A 23598-nucleotide genomic window follows, 5' to 3' on the forward strand; every position below is an offset into this window, starting at 1 on the left:
CCTCAGAGGTTTTGAAGCGGAATGGAGGTCATCAAGGAATCTAGGCCCAGAGTCATCCCCACAAACTGTAGGTACATAGTGTTGCAGCATGGCTTAGGCAATGCTAAAGTGAGGGGTGCAGTCACTGCAGGGTCCCTCTGTAGCCAGTGTGGTAAGAGGAGTTTGCCCAAAGGCTTATTCGTGTCACACACGGTCTTAGGGGAATATTGCAAGTGATAGATGGCCATCCAGCTCTCCCAGGAATGGTACAGAGTAGATAGAAAGCTCTTCTGGGCAAAATCTGCCTCCTACTCTAAATACGATCCAGAACCTGTATAATACGGCCCTGATTTTTGCTGTGACTTCAAGGTGCCACTGAAATCCTAGTCAATAGTAATAACTAACAGTAGCGAATGCAGCAGAAATTGGAGCCCTGTGGTTATGTGACCCAGGTTAGTGGGTGCTTTACTCATGCATGCAGTGCAATATTTGTGCTGCTGTTTGCACAAGGACTGCAAAACTAGCTCTTGTGACCTCCCTGTTGATTTCAAAAACCGTTGGCTCAACCTCTCGCTGAGCAGGGCTGTCTGGAAAGGGCTGGAGCGTCAATGAATGCAATCATGGCTGAGATGGAGGCTGAATCAGGAGAACGGTTTCCTTTTCACACCGGAAACTTAGCAGCAGATTGAGTTTTGTAAAGTCCCACAGTCCTTCAAAAGGCAACACATGCCTATAAATAAGTGCCCCATCTCTCCAGCACACCATAAAATCCCTCAGTAACGATAATCATGACAACAATAAACCTGTTATTTCCATTCTCTGTGATTTATAGGGCTGGTGGAAAAGGTGGGCCTGCTGTTTTATTGGGATGATCAAATGTTTGCAGAGGGAAAATACAATCCTCCAAGGCTACTTTTATACATTGAATCATGAATACCTTTCCTTTCCTATTAGCAATTTAACACTGTAGGACAGAGAAACAGTTTTTCAATGTGAATTTTTTAAGTTGTGTAAGGGTGAAGTCCTGGCTCTATGGCATAAAGTGAATACAAGAGTCCATGCAGCTACGGGGAAGCTAGTGCCAGAGCCTTTCCCAAACAGGGAATCCCTGGGCTTTATCTTTCTCTGACAATTTTCAAAGTTTTAGTTTTCATTCCTGATTGGAATGAAGCCACATTGCAGAATACCAGAACCCTTCACAGAGCAGCATTTTCCTTGCCTAGGCACCTCTGACAGAGATACTCTCCTGAGATGTTGATCACGTGCCTATGATAATGCTGAACAGAGGGAGTATAGCAGATACTGTGTGTACAGGACAATTGAGGAAAGAGGCCTTTGGTCCAGAGAGAAAAGAGGATGAAGGAAAGCAAGTCCTTTGTGTCTCTGATTCACTGGATCAGCCAGGCACGCAAAGAGAGTAGATAAATGATGGATGGTTCTGGCATGGATTTTAGCCTTGCATTATCTGGTCATTTCTCTGTGCTAAATACTTTTCATTGTTTTCTGCTGAGTTAAGATCCGCACAGGTACTCTAGAGATAGTGTATTTAATAGTTGCAAATGTGTAAAGAAATGCAATTAATAGTAATTGGAGTAATGAGCACATTGTTGTTATTGGCCTAAACGTTGCTTACTAATTAGAACCACAGTTCAGAAGTTGTTCACAGGCTAGAGCTGCTTTATCTTAGGAAAAACATACTGGCCCCGATCTGTGTATCCAAAGCATGACACACAAGTGTCATGTTAATATAGCAACGGCCAAGAGTGGATTTTATTTTAACATCATTATATGTCTTTACATTTTCTGGGAGTAGAGGTGGATGGCAGGAAAATGTTTCAGTGGACATAAAAAGACATTAACTGTCCTCTGTTAGCTCTGGGAAAGGGGTGAGCTGAAAAATAGGTGGAGGAAGGTGATCACAGTCCTGGGTCTTTGAGTCGGCTCTGGGAGGGGGGAGAGGGGTTGAGCTGGGAAGCTGCTGTCCCCTCTGTGCCACTTAGAAGTGTTTCCCTTACAAAACGTTTCAAATACTAACAACCCATTTGTCACTGCAAGATACTGCCTGCCCCATGCGCTGTGTGTGCCTGCCTGCTCCATCTGCCTCCTTGCTGTTCCCAAATGTTGTGGCTTTATTTTTTTGACTTGAACCTCATTCACTTCTCTCGGGTCACCCAGTCTTGGTCCTCCAAGCCCCCCAGCACTGTTCTTTCGGATCACAGTTTGTACATTGGTGACTGCTGCTCTGGTCCCTTTCCTTACTGCTGCGCTGTGTCAGTTTATTCTGTGACATCCCTGTGGAAGGACCGTCCCCTTCACCTGTCTGTTATCAGGTTCCCACTTTCCCAACCCTGTTTTGTAGGTCGTAGATTCATTTCCGAGGTACATGACTTTTGCTAGACAAAGGTATCACCTGGTCTTGCTCCCAACAATGGATTAGTGTATCTAAGTCCATTTAATTAAATGATCTAGGATCTCTCCCCTAAAGATATGCATAAAAGTTCCTCCATTTTACATCTTATGTTGCCATTTATTCCATTTATAAGGAAGTGTTTATGAAACACTTCCTTGAAAGCTAAATGATAATTTCTTCCTGAGAGTTTCTTTATTATTTATATTGGTATAAATTATTGTGCAATATGCAAAGCAGAATAAAACCAGGCCCAGAGCGTTTGTGGCTGTGAATCTCTCTGTTGCAGAAATGCCACTATGACACCCCGGTCCTGCTGAGGTGAGCATCACAGAGCACCGCTTAAGACACTTAAGCAAGTGGCTAGTTTAAGAACTGTGAATTTTGTGATTGCAGCCAGGACTTGTGTTTGATGTTAAGTGCTGTTCAAGTGCTTTTCTGGACCAGAGCCAGAGAGCTGATTTTTGCAACCCCTTGTCTATTTGCAACGTCCTTACCCATGCTCACTCAGCCCTGTAGGACCTGGTCAGTTAATCACCTAAGAAAGTGCTACTTGAGCAAGTAGCGTGTTGCAAGAGTGGCACCAGAAGTCGCAGCTTCTGTGTATGCAACTCATCTTGTCAACGTTCTCAGTTGCATTAGAAATAGATGTTGTGGGCCCAATCCTGAGCTGGTGTAAATCAGGAGAGTTCCACAGTCGGAAATGGAACCGATGGGATAGTGCCAGCTGCGGATGGCTCCCTTCCTAGGAGATGAACCATTCAGCAGGTCCCTCAGCATCCTCTGCAGCTCAGCAGAGCGGATCTCCCTAAAGTAATGCCACCCACAGCCATCCTCCGTCCAGCGTATCTGTGCAGCACCTGTCAGTTCCCCCAGGGAAAACGTCAGCCCCTTTCCTTCAAGAGAGACTGGCTAAGGTGAGAGCAGCCTATGCTTGCGCACAAATCACTGCTAGGCAAAGCAGTCTGGGTAGCATGACTCAAATTGCCAGGGAGGCAGAGAGGTTGAGTATGTAGGGAAATCAAAAGATAGCAGTTAAAGGCCTTGGCGGTTGGTTGCCTAAAGCGACTGCAAACATGTGTCTCACCCTGCTAGGTCTCATCAGCACAACTCAAATGTCATCTGATCCTGACAAGTGACAGAGAAAAAAAAGAGGAGTGTGCTTGCTGGAAAATAATGAGGGGCCTACAAGGAGGAAGTGAGCAGAGGAGACCAGTCCCAGACAGATTGTGTCCAAATGTTGTTCCTCCCTATCTCCAATTTTTGCAACAGTGATATTAATTTTAGGGGTTATAAAAAGGGATAATTTTGCAACAGTGCTAAAGTTCTTCAGTGCCAGGCACCATATAAATGCCTGGGAGTAGAAAGGATCAGCCTCCAAATAGCTGCTGCACAGCCAAGCAAAGGCTTGCCACAAGCCACTAAGCGCTGATCCAGAAAGGTTCATCAGAGATAAAAATTCAGTTCCCAACTTTGACCCGCACTCTGTGTGATCTCTGGGCAGTTCTCTTAATCCCTGTGTGCTGTAGTTCCCTGGTCTGAAAGCATGTCAGAGGTGTTTTAGGGACAGCTGCTCCTGCATTAGGGGGATGGGGATGTGTATGACACTACATGAAGACAGCCATATCAGAGGAGTGGGCAGTTTGCGTGTGCAGCAGTACCTAGCAAAAAGTAAGCCAGTGAGAGATACCCAAGACTCATCCGCGCTTGCGTGCAGCATTTAGCAGAACGAGACGCTGTCCTTCTGGTGGTGCTACCCCCCAGCACAGGCAGTGTTCCTGTATCATCTCACTCCGTCCAGGTTTACTCACGCTTATTTGATTAATCAGCAGGTTCAGCTTGCTGGCAGGTGCTAAGCTAGCTCGATTCCCCCACACACCTCACAACCGCACACTTTTTTTTCACTTCCAGTGCATTTCACAAGAGCCATGCTAGGCTGAGGCTGAAGTGCAGGCTTAAAGGGACCTGCGCACAGCCACAAAGTGCAGACAGCAGGGCCGAGTCATGGGGCGCACTGCTCCTTCCAGCCCAGGGCTTTGTTAAATCTGCTTCACATCTCTGTGCACAGCTGAATAATGGGTATCACTGCCACAGAAATATGTACTGCTCTCCCTGCATTAAGCATTGGCTTCAAGTGAATTTCTCTCACAAGCAGAACTAATAAAAGGACTAAAAAGTGCCAGATTCCACTTGACAAATGGCTCAAAGGAGAGTATTTTTTAAATGCTTTTAGCATTTGCAGTGATTGATCAGGGCAGGCTTAGTAGCAACTGACCTGTTGAGTTTTTTCAGAGGATAAATGATGGACAGATGATAGTGCTCTTTTCTTCTTGATCACTATAATTTTTGCTCTTCTGCAGATAATGAATCCGTTGTCCAGAAATCACCACCTGTGTTTTGGAACTAGCCCAGGAATACAGTTTAAATCCAGGCATGCTAACTACACATCTATCTGTCAGCTCACTATTAATATAGTAGCATGCTGGGAATCAGCTGACACGTGCTGTGCTCATTGCTGTGCAGACATGTAGAGAGAGACAGTCTTGCCCCCAAGTGCATTATAGGTCCAGAATGAAGGTCACACCATAGCTCAGATCAGAGCCTGGCACCAGTCACTGCGGCCTGTTCCAGCAAGGATCTGTCTGCAGCCAGACACTTATTCTCCATTTAAACTGTGTCAGTCTCTCCTGCAAAAGCTCTGAAAGCCCCTGCTCCAGGATGAATTAGTTTGAGCTTAGCTGGAAGCAGGTAGGAGAGGGAACTCTGGAGCAGGGAGCCGTTACTGCTTGGCACACTCAATACCCATCTCTAGATAATATGAACTTAGGGGTAAATCTAGCAAGAGCTGTTCAACAGCAGCTCCTGCCACAGCGTTAGATGTATTGAACTATAAAGCAGAGGAAGGGCCTAAGAAAGTCATCATTTCTTCTTTTCAATAACAACCAGGGAAATAAAACTCTTCACACACGTATTGATAGCTTTGAAATCCTGATAAGTTGTCAGATTTCCAGGTGATCTGTGCTACTATCTCTCAGTTGGACAGGATGAGGCCAGGTACGGAGCTGGGATCTGGTGTGCTAGCTGCTATAGCCATTCCTTAGATTTTTCTCATCAAATACATTTTCAAGCTGTAATCACTGTTGTTTCTTTTTAAGTAAATACATTAATAAGGAAACAAACTGTGACTACATTGGGAAACCTGTCCTTTTCTTTCTGAGGGTTTCAGACACTGTATCTTCCTGGGAACCATAATAAACCAGGTATGTGTGATCCAAGTCCAGACTGTCAAGTGGAAGAATTGATGGCTTCTCCTTTGGCTGCTTGTGCAGGCGAGTGATCTCTTGTTTAATTGATGTCCTGTTTAACATTGAAGCATTGTCTTTTTCTTTTCTTTTCTTTCTTCCATTTCTTGTTTCTCTGTGCAGGCACAAGATTTGGTTCAATGAGCGGTCACTAGAGATTAGCAAACAAGCTGAGAACATGTGCTCTGGGTCATGTTTGAAATCAGCCATCTCTTCCTTTCCCCCATCTTTTCTTCCTCTGCAGCACCTGAATGCATTAGGAAACTTAGTGGAGACTTTCTGGAGGTAGAGTTTCCCAAAGAGTCAGCAGAGGAGATGCCCGTGGTGTTCAGGAGATAAGAGTGTAACATGAAAATGCTCTTATGCCCATTGTTCATTTTATGAATAACTCCAGTAAGTATTATTGCAAAACCTTATCCAGCAGAGCAAAGGGGGAGGTTCACACATGGGATGTCCAGAGGAAAGCAGAGCAAAATTCTATCTGTAAGCTGGATGCCTGGGGGAATTTGTATAAACTCATCCAGTTGGGTTGGTGCAAAGGGAGAGCAAAGCAGGCAGCGGAGCCTTCTGCCTGGCACAAAGCTACTTTTGCAGCTTCTCTTGTTTTCTCTATAACTCTCTAAAGCCTGGAGACATGGAATCAGGGCATCAGTGGGACATTCTCCACTTCTGGCTGTTCTGTAACTGGATGTAATCCTTTCAAGGCCTGCAAGAAACTGGCCCTGAGATTCAGAGGCTTTGGAAGCTTGTGGATCATCTGGAAGATAAGCAAGGAGTTAACCTGAGCTGTCACCGGGGCCAAATGCTAAAAGAAATGGCCATGTTTAAAGACCCCTGAGTTAAAACCACTGACCATCCCAGAGGGGAAGATGGGGCCCCTGCTCCTGGCTTGGGGCAGCCAGCAGGGAGAGCAGGAAAGTGCTAACCACCATCTGGTTTGCAGGAGAGGCATTTTAATGAGCTAAGGGCCTGCTTAGGGGCAGCAATCAAAATAAAGCAAGAATAAGAGGAACCTTTGGCACATGGGCTGCTTTCCAGCCTGGCACAGCACGGCCCACAGCTTCATTTGATCCTCCTCCACCTGCTGGCTAGGTCCCTGTTGCACTTGAGGCTCTCCAGGAGCTGGTGCTCAGCAGGGCTGAGTGAGTGGCTCCTGTCATGGGCGCCCTGTGCAGAGGGTGTGCCTGCCACCTCTGGATGTTTTGGTGCCACCCTGTCAGAGTGTGTTTCAAAGCTGGATTATCCCAAAGCAGTGTATCAGTATCTTAGCTCAGCTGAATCACTTGCAGACCCTGATTAATATTAGCAACAATTAGTATTAGTGCATCTTCATAAAGGGAGAAGGACTCTGTTGTCTTCTACCCTTTCCTGCAACTGCCTCTCTCATCTGACAGAGCACTCAGTCAAGCAGAAAGATGCTCCCAACAAGTCTGTGGCTGACCATCTGACACTCAAGGGATCCTTGATGGAACAGGTCCTGTCACTACTTGGTTACTGCCCAGAGCGACTTACTTATGCATGTGGATTTCTTCATTAGAATGTGTGCTAGTGAAGCAAACTGCAGCTCTTCCTGCTCTCTTGGTTTTTTATCTTTGGAGGTTTCCTGTTTCCTTGCAGAAAGGGAAAGCCTGCACCATCAGTTGGGATCCTCCCACCAATTTCTATGGGGACATGCCTCCACTTCTGATCTGCTCTTGAGAAGTTGTTGATAAATTTACTTGGAGTGGCTGTAAAGGAAATCATGTAAAAAGACCCACTGGCCTTGCATACTCACAGTACTGGGTCAGTGAAGCACAAGCAAAATTTCTCTTTCGCAAATAATTTTGTGTGTAGTTTAGCTTAAGACTATTCCGTATCTATTGAACTGAACTGAATTAAATGTGTCCAGCTGGGCTTTGGCATCAGCTGAAAACCGTCTAAGCTGATTTCTCAGTTCCTTCTGCTGAGGGGCAGGGGTGGGGAACATGACTCAAACGCCAGAAAAGTATGGAGCACTATTAGCATTTCCTTAAGATGCCACTGATTTTAATGAGCAAGGGGTTAATTATGCTTCCCGTGGCTGCTTTGCAGCTTCACTTGAAGGCATGAGCACTTTAGCACATCATTGATCAGAGGACAGTGAAGAGTGGTTGTCCTCCCTTTCTCCAACCGCTGCTGGCCTCTGCTCATTATGTTGTTGTGTGTGGCTGGCAGTAGGTGTGACTGGTGGGCAGTAGGTGTGACTGGTGTGCATTTCTCTGGGGGAGATGGAGGCTGCTCTCAGTGCAAGGGCGATCTCTGTTCTGCAGGTCACCAGTGTTCTGCTCCAAGAAGTGTAATTGAAGGGATTTACTCCATTATCCGATTTGAATACAGGCAAACTGCTGGCTAAACAAGGAAAAGGGAAGGCCTGGGTGAAACTACACAACTCAAGTGGCCCTTTGGAGCTGATCTTAGCAACCTTGTTGATGTAAATGCACTTGCCAGAGCCTCTCAGGGACATCCTTTGAAGTCCTCTACTTCTTGCTCACTGCAAGTGCTTTCTCCAGTCAGCTCTGCTACAGTGAACCTATCTGGCAGGGTTTGTTTCCTGTTGTGGGCAAATTAAGCAGTCCTTGGAGCATCGAGTTTTCCAACCACATCTTTTAGCGAATGAAAGGCTTAGGTCTGTGACTTCCCCTGAGGAACTTGGTATGACTTAACAGGCAATTTCAACCAAAAATGGTGTTTGGTCCTTGACTAGCTGAGTAACTCAGCTAATGAGAGCAGAATAAGCACTGCTGCTTCCTGCCCAATGGGAACTGTGATGCAAGTGTGCCAGGACAGAACTGGGCCGAAGGCCGGTTGACTTCTCACCCTGTAGATTAGGGCTTAACTTTCAAGAAAGAACAATCAAACTGTACTTTTCGATAAAGTTTGAGCGCAGGTTGTTTTACTGGTCAATGGGAACCGCAATAAGATCTCCCCCCCGAAAAAGAACTGAACTAGGGCTAAACTGCTACGTCTGAAACAGAGCTGGTGTTGCAGTGCCCCACCAATGAAAAATTTGAGAGACATCCAGTAGCATGGAAACTTAATGAACCTGGTACTCAGAGCTTAATTTAGCTTAAATCAGCATCAAAGAATTTGTCTTTGAAGAACCAAATTGTTTGGCTTGATGTTGGGACTAGGCAGTAGCTGAGTGGGTGCGCAGTTAGTGTCTGTGTCTGTAAAATGCTGTCCTTTCCATCTGCACTCCGTGCACAGGGCTTGTGTTTCTGCTTTGGTTGCAGGGCAGGGACCTCAAGTTGTCTGACAGTAGTTCTCAGACCACAGAGCCAAGGTGTCACTGCTGAACAAGGGACCTGTCCCTTGTGTATACAAAGCAGTGTGTATAGAAAGCAGTTGCATGTCAGCAGATACTTGTGAAAGGAGAATCGGAACAATGTGCATTCAGGCCAAATTGCCCAAAGGGCCTTCCACTACCTTGCTTTAGTCCTTGGCAGGAATCTAAAAGGATGCAGTTAATCTGAGTGGAGAAAGTGACCCTGTAAAACCAAGGGTGATACCAGGGCTTGTTCAACAGCTTGCTGCCCTAAGGGACGATAGCAGGGCTTGTGCTCTAATGTGCCACAGGCAGATACCAGATAGCAAAGCCATCTGGATGGAACATAGCAGAGCTAGAGCTTGGACTAGTCTACCCCTCACCTGCTCGCAGCCCATTAATCAAATCTTTGCTTCAGCAGCGCAGACCTGCCCACAGCCTGATTACTTATTGCTTAACAAGTGCATTAGTGTAAATCAAGGGGCATGTTTCAATTATCTAATAGAAGAATTATTGATCTGCCTTCTCGTTCCGAATGTTCAAATGTTCCAGCAGGAGAAACAATATTTGTATATGCGATAAAAAAAATCTGAAATAAGTTTTTATATTTCAATTAGGTTGTACTTGGAGAGCAGTTGCAAGATGTTTTTGTAGAGGCAGCTGAGGCCAAACTGTAACACGTACAGAATCAGCTGTAGTCCACAGCTCGAATTCTGCTGCAGGGATCCTGGCTGTGCCTGTGGTCAGCAAATCTTGGAGCGAGGAGTGCAATAACTAGCATTCCTGACTTTACTCCTGGGATGTTGTACAGGGAAGCTCAGGGCTTCATTTTTAACCGCTTGTCTACTGAAAGGAGTTCCTCATTGTCTAATTTCTGAAGGAAAAGCCCTGGTTCTGTGGCTCAAAAATTGTGTCCAAATGTATTTCAAGTATATTAAATGGAAATAGTTTTCCTTTTTCCCCACATTGCAGTTCTGAAAGTTGGAGGATGTTGAGAGAAAAGGGATTTGTGCTTCTTGAAGATATGACATATAAGGAGCCTTAGGCATCTTGTTGGTAAAACAAACATCCTGAAAGAGAGTTAACCCGAAATGAAGTTATTCTAAACTTCCTTGCTTTTAGTCCATTGTCCTTTGGAAACCATGTAGAATGCAATTGAAAGGACGTTCCTGTTTCCCTTTGAGATAAAACATGGGTCTACTATAGAAACGTTAAACCTGTTCTAGGCTTTTTTCAGCACTTTTTTTTTAAAGAAGCTCAGCAGTTCTCAGTCCCTAGCTCCACTTTTAATTAAAATAGGGTTGTAGCCTTCACTGACAAGCAAGCTTATACAGTAAGTTGCAAACTATAGAGCAATCCTTCTCAGCTTAAGAAGGATGCCAAATAAAATGTCACTTGCCCCCTTTCTAGGAGAGTTCTCTATACTTAAAAATGAATACACAAATGAAGTTGTCACCTCGGAAGCTGTTGATAACCTTCTTCGGGGACAGGGAGCTCAGATTAGCTATAACATCAGTTGTGTCTGTACTTCATGCAGTCCTAAAAATGTTTCTGTAGACTTCATGGACCTCACTCCTTCCACTGTTGTGTACTGCCACATAGTAGGTATGACTGTGAAATGATGTCACTCTGATTTGCTCAAGCCGTGGGGTAGCAAAGGGGTCCTGAGGCTTGTCAGAGTATTGGTGTCTGCTTTTGTCCTTTGGTCTGCAGCGTGCTACAGCACTGTGGGATCCAGCCCAGCAGACTGCTGCAGCTGGGGAAGCTACAGCCTGCCTTGAAACATAGCCAGCTGGGGTGGCCCTTGATTGGCAGTGTAGCCCCCGAGAGATCCTGTCCCTTAGCTCTTGGACGGAAGGCACACCGAAAGGTGCGAACAGTCTCTGATGAACTTACATAGAATAGGCTTGCACTAGGACTGTTTGAGCACTTCATTGGCAGACCAGGATTTCCCTACTGGTAAAAAGCACTCGGTGAATCTGTCCTCTCACTTCTTTCATGTTCTCCTTATTGAATATATGGAAAAACCCTCAGAAAGCAAGTAAGATTAACTCAAAACAAATGTGTTTCACAGAGCAGCAGAATCATGCTGCAGTTTTACTGCTGTCATCATTATTAGCAAGTTTCTTTTCCTAGTCTGGCTGCTTATTGTTTTATTTTTCAGGTTCCCCTAACACTTAAGGGTAAACTGCCGTGTGACATGTTGACACCAGAGAGGTACAGAAGTTTCAGATGAGAAAAGTAGGGCATATGACAGCAATATAAACTGTTATGAATCAAGAAGTTATTTATGAACCATTTACTTACTTAGCCCTAAAAATAGCTAGATCTGTATGTGAAAATAGGTCTGTGATTGAAATCAAGTCCTAGACGTGATGTAAGGGTGGGGGGGGGGTGCACAAAGACAGATGCAATCAGTTATTCTGTAAGTAGACCCACTGTCCTTTCTGTGGACAGAGGCAACAGGCTGGTTTGGGCTGTTGCTGTTGGGGAACAGAGGGCTGACTCTGGGGTTGGAGCTAGCCCTGTGGTAGATCGGGGTTTGCAGAAAGACTCAAGGCAACAGGAGTGCCAGCAGGTGCCGAGAATGAACCACGGAGGGTGATACCTTCCACCGCTTTGAAGCCCCAGCCTTGGCCGCCTCGCTGACTTCTCTTGTCTCCCAACCCGAGCTTCTCTCTAGGCTGTCTCCCTTTTGGCAGCGATAAGATGCTTTACTTGCAAATGCAGCCTGTTTTTTATTGGAAGGCCTGGGAGTCCAGTCCTGGAGGATGTGTGGAGAAATGTGCTGCACACAGTGTGACATGTGGGTTGCTGTGGAGCAGAGGGAGTGAAGAAGGGATGTCCTCACTTGGTCACTAGGGTGGCCTCTTCATTTCCACACTGAAACAACTCTTGCAGTTCGTCTGTGCCTATCGTATGATACTTGCTCCTGTTGTTCAGAGGACAGTAAGGTGAATTCCCTCTAAGCCAGGGTTAAACTAATGTGTCTGTCAAAGTTGCACAAGCAATTCTAACTTCACGTGCCATCTGTTCTTTACTTAAATTGAACAAGCTCATGTCTGATGTCAGTGCTGTAAGGACCCACAACTAGCTGCATAGCATTGCTCTTATGTTCCACCCCAGAGAGAGCTGCATTTCCCCATGAGTACCCTCTCCTTCTCAGCTTTACAAGTGTGAGTGGCGTCTTATTAAAAAATTAAGAGTTTAGTAACTCATCTGCGAGGGAAAGAAGTGAAACATGACATTGCTGGAGTGGATGTATCCCAGATACGATTACATAAGAACAACAAAGGCATTAGAGGAGTGGAAACGGAAGGACTGGGGGCTGCCAAAACCGAAGCCAATTACATTATGTGATGCAGTCTGCTACTAGTCATTCACATGTCAGTGCTCTTTTGCAAGAGACGTTGCTTTAGTATCAGAGAAGGTGCTCTTCTTTAAGACAAAATGTTAATTACAGCTCCATAGTTAGTCTCCAAGTTTTTTGTATTTTCTACATGACTAAACATGGCTCTTAAACTGGGCTATCAGTCTTTGCTGCTGCAACATCATCTGAAAGAATGGAGCTGAGTTGCTGCAACATGACCATGTTGGTGTTTCCCTAGATATCTTCAAAGTGTGGGACTTTGAGAGCTCTCATCCAAATGCTGAACAAGCAGAACTGTGTCAGGAGGGCTAGTGCTTTCGAGAGATTTACAAGTCACTCCTTACGCAGATGAAGGGTGCTGTACAACTAGTCTTGCCATTGTGCTTACTAGAAACAGAGAGCCATCTGCAGTGCAGTCGCCTTGATCTCTTGCCTCCATCTGGAATTTTATTCCTCTTGCTCCACGGTTGCAATGTTTAATTTTCTTCTTTTTAACTTGAGAGGTGACACTTAGTGAATTCTCCCCAGGATCAGCCATGAACCTCTGAAGTCCCGCAATGCCAGTACAAGTGCAGCACCCTGGCTGGGTGGCCCTGAAAAAGCTCTTGCTTTCTCCATAATCTGCCCTACAGGAGCACTCAGAGGGGAAGCAGGGAGAGAAGCAGCTGGATTTAACTTGTACTTATTGTAGGTAATTAATAAAGGAGGGCAGGTGTATGAAGTCACCAGCTCTGCCTGTAGACTGGGGAATTTGCCCAGTGATGCTCAGGCAGTTTTCTGGCCCCTCATCAGTCAGTTGAGCACATAACTGTGCTGTTGCCAGAGCGCAATCAAATAAATCCACTACTACCAATAATGCTTAAACCCTATAAAAATACAGTTGTTTTGTCCTGCTGGGTTAAAAAATTGAAGTTTCTCAGAGATGGCTCCAGATGTGCGTTTGTACCAGAATCGCTCATTAATGCTTTTTGGAAGGGACATTGAAATATTTTGGCAGAAGTTCTGCTTGGTCTCAGGGATATTGCTGCAGGGAATGAGTATCTTTGAACAGGGAAACACAGAATGATATGTGCTGAGGGCTGCAGGCCCTCTGGGTTGGAGAGGAGAGCCTCTGTAACGTACGCTGCATCCCCTGTGCTGTGCCATGCTGCCAGCCCAGCTGGCTCTGATGTATGGACCCTCTGCCCGAGGCATGGGCTCCACAGAGAGGAGGCTGCACTCCTGCTCCATCCACTTTTCCTAGGCTTAAGCATGGTGAAAGCAGGGGCTGCATACTGACAACAGCCTATTTCACTCTAGCTTTCTTTTACTGTGTTTGAACTCTGGGATCTAACCCCTGTGTAATGGGGGAGAGAGAGCAGGGAAAGAGAGGAGACTGAGCCCAACTTCTGTGCTGAAAGGGGAGATTTATGGCTTGTGACCATTTTTTAAATTAGGCTCATTGATTTTTTTTTTTTCTTCCTGTTGGTACAGTTTCTTCTCTTTGAAATGCAGTAATTTGCCTGAAGCACCTGGTTTCAGAGGGACCCAAGGCCATTCCCCTCTCTTGTTTCTAGCACTGAGGCTTAGCTCCACGGCATACGTCATAGCTATGCTGAACACCGTATGCGGCCAGCAGCGCGTGGCGATAGCCTCTAATACTAGAGCTGTATGGAGGACAGAAGTGCCATTTTTACAAGGAGTCTTTAGACTTAGCTTTTTCCCTAATAGCCATCCTATCCACCCCACAGAGCTTCATAATCCATGAAGGAGGAAATCCTTTTTTTTTTCCTCCTTTTTTTTTGTGTTATTCAAGGTACCTTTATTCAGTAAAGCCAAAACAGTTTATTTTGGGCTGCATATTCTAATACAACATGAAGTCAGTTGTATTTTTTATTGATGGAAAGCTGCAGCTTTTTGCCCCCAAAGTGCTCTATTTTTTTAATCTTACCGTTCCATCCAAGTCCCTCTGACTGTTAGCTCTGGGGCCAAGTGCTCCCTGAGGCCCAGATCCAGGCCTCTGAAATGGAGGGGAGGGACAGAAGGGAGGAGAGCAAGAACATGCTCGTGGTAGCAGGTTCTCACACAGGACCCCGTGAAGGAGATGAGCAGGACGCGATTTTACAGAGGAAAGCCGTGTACACCCATTTCCCTTAAGGCAGAACCAGGCATTTCCATAATCCAGGTCTTCCCCTACACTCCCTTTGAGCTGGCCGACTCCCCCACAGGCACTGGGAGCGTTTCGAGGGGACGTAGCTTCCATGCAGCTGATGGGGTGTAACCATCTGTGCCCCATGTGACTCATGGATACACATAAATGTTTGTGAAGCGATGGGGCAGACATTCATCCCTCACCCAGTGCACAGCGGTGCCTTTTCTTGCAGACTTCCAAGCCAGGCAGATGGGCTGGGAAGTGCTGAGCTTTACATCGGGAGGTGTAAGGTTGGGCTGCTGCAGCCTGTTTTTCCTAGGGCATCCCCCAAGGGAGAATGGGAAGCTGCCTGTCACCACATGTGGGTTCTCTGCTCCGTGCGAGCCTTCCAGTTGTGCTTGGAGCAAAGGCTGGTAGCACATCCATGACTTTTCACCAGCAGTGGTCCATTGGTGGGTATCCTGGAAGCACTTCCCAGGATTGTCCGAGACATCCACTTTGTCATGTGGATGCAGAGTGTCAAGACAGTTTTCATCCCTGATGCACTGATGCTCACTGCTCTGGGTGAGCCCTGGGTGTATGCTGGGGCTGGAGATGCTGTGTTAGAGATGTGCTCATCCAGAACAAGGGAGGGAACCTTTGGCATCCTTTTTATTTTTGCCCTTCACTGATTTGGGAGCAGATTAAACAATTTCTAGGAAGTCCGAGGCACTATTTGGAGTCCAAAGTGCGGAGCAGGGTAAGAAGAAGAGAAAAGCACAACTTCTAGAATTGTCCTTGCAATGAGCCCAAAGGAGAAGCAATCAAGCTGCTTGGTTTTACAAAATTTCAAAACTGTATCTCAGGTTTTAAGGAAAAAGAGGGTAAACCTCCTTTTTCTTTTTATGGTGCTTACAATATCTTGTAACTTTGAAGAGAGTTAAAATTTAAACCTCTTGCTTTTCAGTTTTCTTCTTCACTTTTTTCACTTTTCATCCCTTTCACCCCCATCCTTCTCTTTAGTTTTGTCTGACAAGTAAAATAGGGACCAAGAACAGAAGCAGAAATGGAAATAGAAAAGGAATGAGCTGAAAGGTGGATGTTCTTTATATCTGGGCTTGATGGGGAAGGGAGGAGTTCTCAGTGAGAGGGAAGTGCACGTTTTACCCTTGGAAAGATCACCCTTCTAATCTCCGGTATTTCCTTTGCTTGAAACATTGCAGAAAATTCTATTGCTAGGTGCTAAAACCACGAAAGTCTCTGTGCTTTCGTGTTAGAAAAGAGTAGTTCTGAACAATCCTACTTCCTGTTGCTTCTGCAAAGTTAATAGGCCAAGCGCAGCGATGGATTTGGGAGAGATTCGCTTTGACACTGCGAATCATTTACCCTCTTTGAAAAATGAGTGGTCAGGAGACTTGGTTCAGTTGTTCGCTGTGCTGTGAAGTCACATCCCATCTGTGATTCGAGATATAAATGGGAATAGCAACATTTTGTTTTATCTGCTCTGCAAAATGGGAGGTGAGGATTGATTAATAGTTGTGAGCTGTTATGAGGTCTGATGAAATGTGCTGTGTGCTTCCAGGTATAGATGATTAGAAATTGGATGCCTACGTTTGTATGACAGGATATCTGTGGACCTCCCAAGCTCGTGACGACCCAGTGTGAGAGCACAGAGCCAAGAACCTTGCCCAGCCACATGTATGTGAGGTGGGAACTGCTCCCCTGTATCGCTCTTAAAATTGTTGACTTAAAATCAAAAGGAGATGAATTATAATGCTTCATATGTGAAGGAATGTAGACTATTACTACTCATTTTTTTACAGGGATGGAAAGTATACTGTACTGAAATATAGATGGTGACTTTAGATCTCCTTATGAATATTCTCCTGCAGTTACTCCACTTTGTCATAGCATGTCAAATGTTTTTAGATCCTAAGAGAAAAGTGCTGTTTATCACCTCTAATTAGTACAACTTGATCGGAAAACTAATTAGTAAAATAGGCTGTACCATATGCTTCCCTGGTATTTGCTCATGCTATAGCTATTTATATTTTAAGGTGTGCTTTTTCTTTGTAAAATTGCTATTGCCACTAAAATGGCTTGATTCTACCTGTTGTTTTATTATGGAATTATATTCTACTCCTGACGTATCTGCATCTCTTCTTGGCATAGCAATTACCTGAGTGGAAGGAGACAAGTAAAACTTAATCCCTGTCATTCTGCACAAATGTCCATTTTGTGCTGCTGGGGCAGCTAATACTAGAATGAATTGCAGAGTTGGGAGGTGAGAAAGCAAGGAGCTATTTGCCCAGCAAAAAACAGTGAGACTAACCTATGGTGTAGGGGAAAATGTGACTTAGACTCCTCTGTCTCCTCAGCCCCAAAAACATTAGACCCTGGGAAGGTAGAGGCTGAACTGACCAGGAAGTTCACGGAGCAGTTGGCCATGGCCATACAAGTTGGTCGTGGCCATACGTTCATGGCTGCTGGATTCCTGCTGGGAGGCACTGACTTTTAGTCATTTTTGATGCTCTTCAAAAGAAGGATGGGACTGATCCTTTTGCTGTGTCAGGGAGTGCCTCTCAGATCCTTTGATCCTTTGACTGGCAGAGCTCAGCACAGACTCCTTGGTGGGATATTTACCCTAGTATTCTGCTTAATTTTTCCATCACTTATTTTTAATATTATTATTCCTGTTTATAGCCTAAACAACTCTTCTTTCCTGCTGTTTTATGTCCTCATTGCGTCTCCTTTCTGGAAGAAAGACTACTTGAGAGTAAAGTCTTATCCTTAAAATAAACTTAGTGATGGAAACTTTTCATTCCTGGTTTGCATCTGAAGGATGGATGATGCTTCCCTGAGCCTTAACGTAAAGCTGCATTAAGTTTTGGGTTTTAAGCCACCAAGAAGGAAACATAACATGGTGGATGAGTAAGTCAACACTGACTCCTCAGCTGTTAGGTGCGAGCAATGCTTCCTGTCTGGAATGGGTGACAGTGTTTGTGATGAACCTGTCAGCTCTCTGAGATAGGACAAGATGATCAAAACTAATAATTCAGACTGGCCATGTCAAAAAATCACAGTCTGAAGCATCATTGTCAGGCAGTCTGATGTGCACCTTGCTAGTTTCTCCTGACCTGCAGAAGTATTAACTGTTAACAAGAGAAAAAATTGAAATGGTGGTTGTGGGTTAGCTAAAATCTATAAGCGTGATGGATGATGTTCCCACTTCCAGATGCCAAAGGTCTTTAGACCCCAGATTTCTTTCAAGCTCATGAGATTCCCATCAAGCTAACAAGGATTATGCTTGCCAAGTAGTGCATCTCAGATGAGAGGAGCACGATTCTTATTCTGGATGGGCTGAGCTGGCTAGATCATGCCCTGCTTTTATCTCTCTCTGAAATCTCCTAGGTTAGTGGCAGGGAAGCCATTAGCTAAAAGCTGTTCCTTTGCCTTCCTTGGCTTGCTTGATAGAAATACTGATTCCTTGTTCTTTTTTTTTTTTTTTTAAATGCATTACTTCTTTTCCTGTCTCAACTAAAAGAACAAAAGGAGTTTTCAGCTTTCCAAGCTTGGAATTTAACAGTTTTGCTTGGTGGGAGCCTTGCTCATCTTTCCTCCCCTCCCTTTGCCTCAAAAACAGCTTCTACCTTTATTCATGGACATGAAGTGGGGGGCAAGGAGTAGAGGGGGAGAACTGAAATGATGGTGGAAGCTGGAGGAGGTTTAAACTGCGTATGTGAAACAGTAATTGAAGTGATTTTATTGTTTGCGCTTTCTTCCGATCTTCCCAAATCATCGATAAGCTCTCACTGTCTCTCTGCTTAGCCTTGCTTGTTAGTTGATAGTGGAGTCATGGGTTACTGTAGCTGACTGTGAAATGGCTGTCTGCCTGGTTAAGTCTCCTCTCACTCCCACCTCTCCAGCTGGCTTTCATTTCCATTTGGAATATATATGGGATGAGGGGCATACATGACTCAAGGGAGCAGGAAGAATTTATGGCCAACAGGCAGTATTTAGTACAGATGTGCAGAACAGCAACTATCAGTTGCCAACAAAACCTCTGGAGATATACATCATAGGAGAAAGCTGTCAGCAATTAATTTCCGAGGGCTAAACTTCACCCATTTTTAACAGAAGAGGAGTCTGAGGGACCGCAGAGGGAATAAATCATTTGGACTCGTGGTAGTTTTTATCTACTTTCCAGAGCAAGTGTCACTGCTTCTTTTTCCCTTCGCAACAGGTGAAATGTTCTTCCTCTTAACCACTGAAACAAGTACTCTTAAAAGATCAAGACATAAAAAAAACAAAAAAAACCCAAAACAAAACAAAACCCAGGGCAGGAGGATAGGCTTTTCTTTGAGATCTTTGGAATCCTTCCCCAAAGAAAGATGCCAAATACTGAGACAAAGGTCTGTTTGATCTTGTAGGCAGTGCTCAGGTGTCGGACTGAGGGGGGCTGCAAAGAGAAGGACTTCCCCATATCCCCCCTTTTTTTCTTGTTGTTAAGTGGTGGATATGAAAAGCCTACTGACATTGGTTGGGAGTCTAGTAAAACTTGCTTGTGATTTTTGTCATTGCTTTGCTTTGTTAGTCTTGTAGCCATAGACGTCAGTGAGGCAATCCAGTCTCTTCACCGCAGAGATGGAGGATGGCATAATCGCAGTGCTGATTTGTTGGTGGTTCACAGTTGTAGTTGAATCGAAAATGTTTTAATGGGTCCTTGTCAGAAAAGAATAGATTATAGTCTTTCTGCAGAACCTCAGTTCATCAAATGATTTCAGCATGTTGCTTACAGTTAAGCATATACTTAAGTCCAGTACTACTAAGCATTGTTTAAATGGCCTGCAAGCGTCTGTTAAACAATCTGGCCAGTCCCAAAGCACGAAAATAAGTTTAATGTTAACTATGCACCTTGCTTAAGATTGATCTCAAAAGATTAGCGTGTGAAACTTGTGTGGGTATGTGGCACCATGGGTTTGCAAAACTGCATCTTGAATGGCAAAAGGGACTCAACATTCCCACCACGTGTGTTATAACACAGCTTTTTTCTTTTTCAGCAATAGCTTTGCATCTTGGAATAAGACAGCATGACCTAAAGTGGGGGGGGGGGAAGCTGTAACATTTGCTCTCTGCTGCTGTGCAAACATCTAATGTTCAATGTGGCTTTTAATGCTAGTAAAGTCAGTCGTTGCCATTCAAGTTGATGGTTATTGTCCTAATATTAATAAAGACTTTCCTATAATTAAACAAATCCACCAATCTTCATGAATTCAGAATAGAGCATTGACAGCTCCTACCATTGCTCCCCACTTTGCATTTAAGAAGCAGAACAATGCAGAACCTAAATACATACCTAAACGTAAGGTATAGTAAAAGCTTCTGCAAGTCAGAAGCAGATCTTTGACTAATGTAAATTGGGGCTGCTCTGTTCCCATCACTAGAGCTGCTTTGCACTCCCCAAGGTGAGAAAGTGGTCTGGAAAGCTCAGGAGATAAAGAACTTCAGCAGAGTCATTGCAGAAAAATCCCACTCTGTCATATTTCTCTTTATTACCCTTTCCTCTGCAGCCATGATGGGATTAGTGATATTTCCATTTGTCTATTTTATGTATTTTATTTTCCCTTCCTCTGATAAATGATTACAGAATGAAAAGTTTGTCAGGCCTTGGAGTTCAGCACAACTCTCTCCGGAATTAATTTCATACTGTGCAGTGTGAGCAGGCATCTAGGAAGAAACACTGTTTGATTAAACTTTTTGCTTTCATAGAAGAAAATGGTTATTTTAGCTTGTTGGCAGGTGTAGGACACAGAGATGAGTGGAAAAGGCAGTATTTTTATTTGTCAAGTGCCTGAAGACTTAAAAACAAAGAAGCAGCAGTAGGTAGGAAGCTGAGGAAATAGAAGTTTTGCTGCAGCTGTTTTTTTAAGTGCCAGGAATTCTTGGGGTGAAGGAGAAGAGCGTTACGAGCAGGTACACTGTCCTTAAAAAAACACAAAACAAGTTGGATGAACTGAGGTCTGTCAGAGCTTGAGGCCCAGCAGAGCTGGATTCAAGCGGGTCTAGCATGGAATGGCTCCCTTGATTTTATCATCCTCTCTGTAGAGTCTCTCAAGGCCTTGATCTAATTGAAGGGGTTTGTTCTGACACCTGCTGCAATCATAGCTAAATACTTTCCATGTAAAATCAATGCCAGTGATGAAGCCTGTGCTGCTCTCTTGTTTCCGTGCTGCTTAAAGGAGAGTGCTGCTCCTTGCCTCTGGCTGCCCCTGCTGCCTGACACCATCGGAGTTTTTCCGGAGGGAAGCGCAATGCACTGACGTACGCCAAGTCCTCTTCCTCCGGGGCCTGCGTAAGCGCGTGACAAGCACGCGTAGATAAGAAGAGTCTTTCCTCCCTCCATGTTATCGATTGCTGATGAATAATGCCCTCTTCCTTTAAATTAACTCTGCAGGGATTGATCATGCCTTGTGCCCTAGTCCTTCCCGATCTCACAGTGTTTTCTCTTTCATATGAAATGGCTCCTTTTCTGCAACTTGCCAAGCTTTATAGTGTGCTGTAACTCTACGCAATGGGAGGTGAGGGACAGAGATTTTGGAGAAGGGGTACGGGGGCAGCTGCCTGCTGTTTGGGGCGAGGTAAACCCCTGTGGTGAAGCAAGGTCATTGACAGAACCGGGGAGCTCTGCTCCTCTTCCGGAGCGGTGGTGTCCAACCTCCTTCCTGCGGCCGCAGAGACCTGCTGCCTCCTGCGGCCTCTCCCGGCTTGCCTGGTGTGCTGCTGCACGCTGCACCAGCAGCAAGAGGCTGATTAACAAATGACCCTTATCTCAGAAACTTCATGTGCATTTCCTATTTTGCAAATGAAATTTCAGTATAAGATCTGATGGTTAGATAAGTGTGTACATCAAAGAAATTGCAGGCAATGGCTAGCTCCTCTCAAAAACCCCAGAGGCTGGAGAGGAGGCAAAGGCCTAGAAACACCTCCTGGCAGATTCATTAAAGGAGTTAGAAGAAAAGGCTTTGTAAATGCAAATGTGTTAGTGCTGTTGTTTTATATCTTCTCCCCTGCCACCACATGTGTGGCTGAGTCAGATGAGAGGGAAGAGCCATGCAATTACTTGTAAATTCTGCCTGAAGTTCTGGAATCAGTAGGTAAATCTGAGCTTTTTTTGCCCTTGGGCAACAGCAAAGTAAAATATTCATCATACAATTTCTTAGGAAAATACCATCTTACTAATCAGCTAAGCTATCTGGAGCTCTTTACCGCTAGTTAAAGGATCTGATAGGTGGGTCTTAATGTGATACTGTCCAACTGGCCCCTCTTAAACCCCAGCAGAGTGAAAGGGGGCAAGTTGCTGAGCCTCTTCCGAGGGGATTGTGCCGAGTTGTAAGTTCTGCCTACTTTAAACGTGTGATTCCTGCTTTGAGGACAGTGTGGGAGAACTGGTCTCTTTCTGGGTAAAGAGTGAGGAATAGCTATGTGGCTGTGCTTCACTGGGTTTTTTTGTTTGTTTTCTACAGCCCCACTCTTAAAAGCAAATGATAAAATAACTGAATCTGCTTGGCTTTTAAAGGAAGGAAATGCTAGTTCTTGGGGCTGCTGAGAACCACAGGGCGGCTGCAGAACATGGAGTTACCTGAAAGCCTCATCCAAAAACTTTATGTAGCTCCATGTGCATGGCGTAATCATCTTGTCCAAATGGATTCTGGACCCATCTGCTTTCTCTAATTGTCAAAGCAGAGAATGTGCACACTGGGATTGCTGAGCACGTCCCAGTCCTGCCCGGGACCTGCTGTGCGCGAATGTGCTCGGGGAGAAGGGGCAGGATGGGTCGTTCAAATTTGGTTGCACAAAATGAACTTAAGTGAAGCAACCAAAAAGAGCTTATAAATATGTTGTCTTTGTTCCATGTGTCTCATTAAGGAACAAAATTAGCACCTGAGCTGAGACCCAGCAGCCTGCCTATGGAAAATCAGCTCTCTCCCTTTAGGTTCAGGCAGGTTTGCGGGTACCTGCCGCAAGGGGGATTGTTGATTTGTTTTCTCTACTGGCTGAAATAAGCTTTGAGATTCTCTCTTTTGTGGAATCACACAGTATCTACAGCTGTCTTTCACTCCTGCATGTCCTGCTTATGCTTAAAGGGAAGAATGGCGCTTGAATACAGAGCTCTTACTCCTAATCAGCTGGAAAGACCACACTACAAGGTCTGAGTGTGGGATTATTTGGCTTTAAAATTTCCAGATGTGTGCAATGGTGGTTCTATGGGGCTTAATAGAGCCAATGCGTCTAAATTAGGATATTTTTAACTTCTGGAGCTAAGGTTCCCCTGGGAAAGTGCATTTGCTGTTGTAAGGCTCAGAGGTAATTATAATCTCCTTTTTTGACACTGCACTGTTGGGAACGAATGCCAGCATTTCCATTTCAGGGTTTATTTGATTATTTTTCTCATTTTGCAGAACATTATTACATTAACCCTCCACTCTTGAATCCTTATCCTACAGTGGCATTTATGCATGAGAGGGACTGTGCACTGAAAGGAACATCAAACTGAAGAATGCTCCATGATGATAGAAAGGCTTCTGTTTATCCTGTGTCTTTGGAATAAGAGCTTGTTTTTGGCTATAGTAGTAAACGCGACCTAGATTGGATCCAAAATGTAATCTGAACCTTCATCTACAAATTTCTGATCTTTATTGAGGGCTGAAAGTACTCAGTTGGGGTTGGGGGGTTATTTTACTTGTTTCTGTAGGAGTTGTTTTTACATCATATGTACAAACACAGAGAATGCGCTCCAAATGCAAAAAAAAAAATGGCATTCAGAAATCAGGCAACTTAATTCTTTTCTATTTGTGCATGTGCTTTATGATACAGCCTTTAATTGTATGAGCATGTGCTGGGGTTGGGGTTTAAGTTCCACACTTCTGAGTGGAAACGCTGGCTCTGCTCCGTTAGATAGTGTCCAAATCCTCTGGCTGATACAGTTGCTTACTACAACTGTGCAGGCGGGGAAAACGTACTCCCCTATTCTTCTACGAGGACACTGGCCAGGAGCAGAGCGGTGACTGCTCCTGCTCCCAAACCTCACCCCGCTCAGAGTCCAGTTAAACCAGAGGCGCAGGAGGAGACTAGTCCAGTCTTAAGCAG

This window comes from Struthio camelus, chromosome 23 (genome assembly GCF_040807025.1).
Source record: "Struthio camelus isolate bStrCam1 chromosome 23, bStrCam1.hap1, whole genome shotgun sequence".
NCBI classification, from domain to species: domain Eukaryota; kingdom Metazoa; phylum Chordata; class Aves; order Struthioniformes; family Struthionidae; genus Struthio; species Struthio camelus.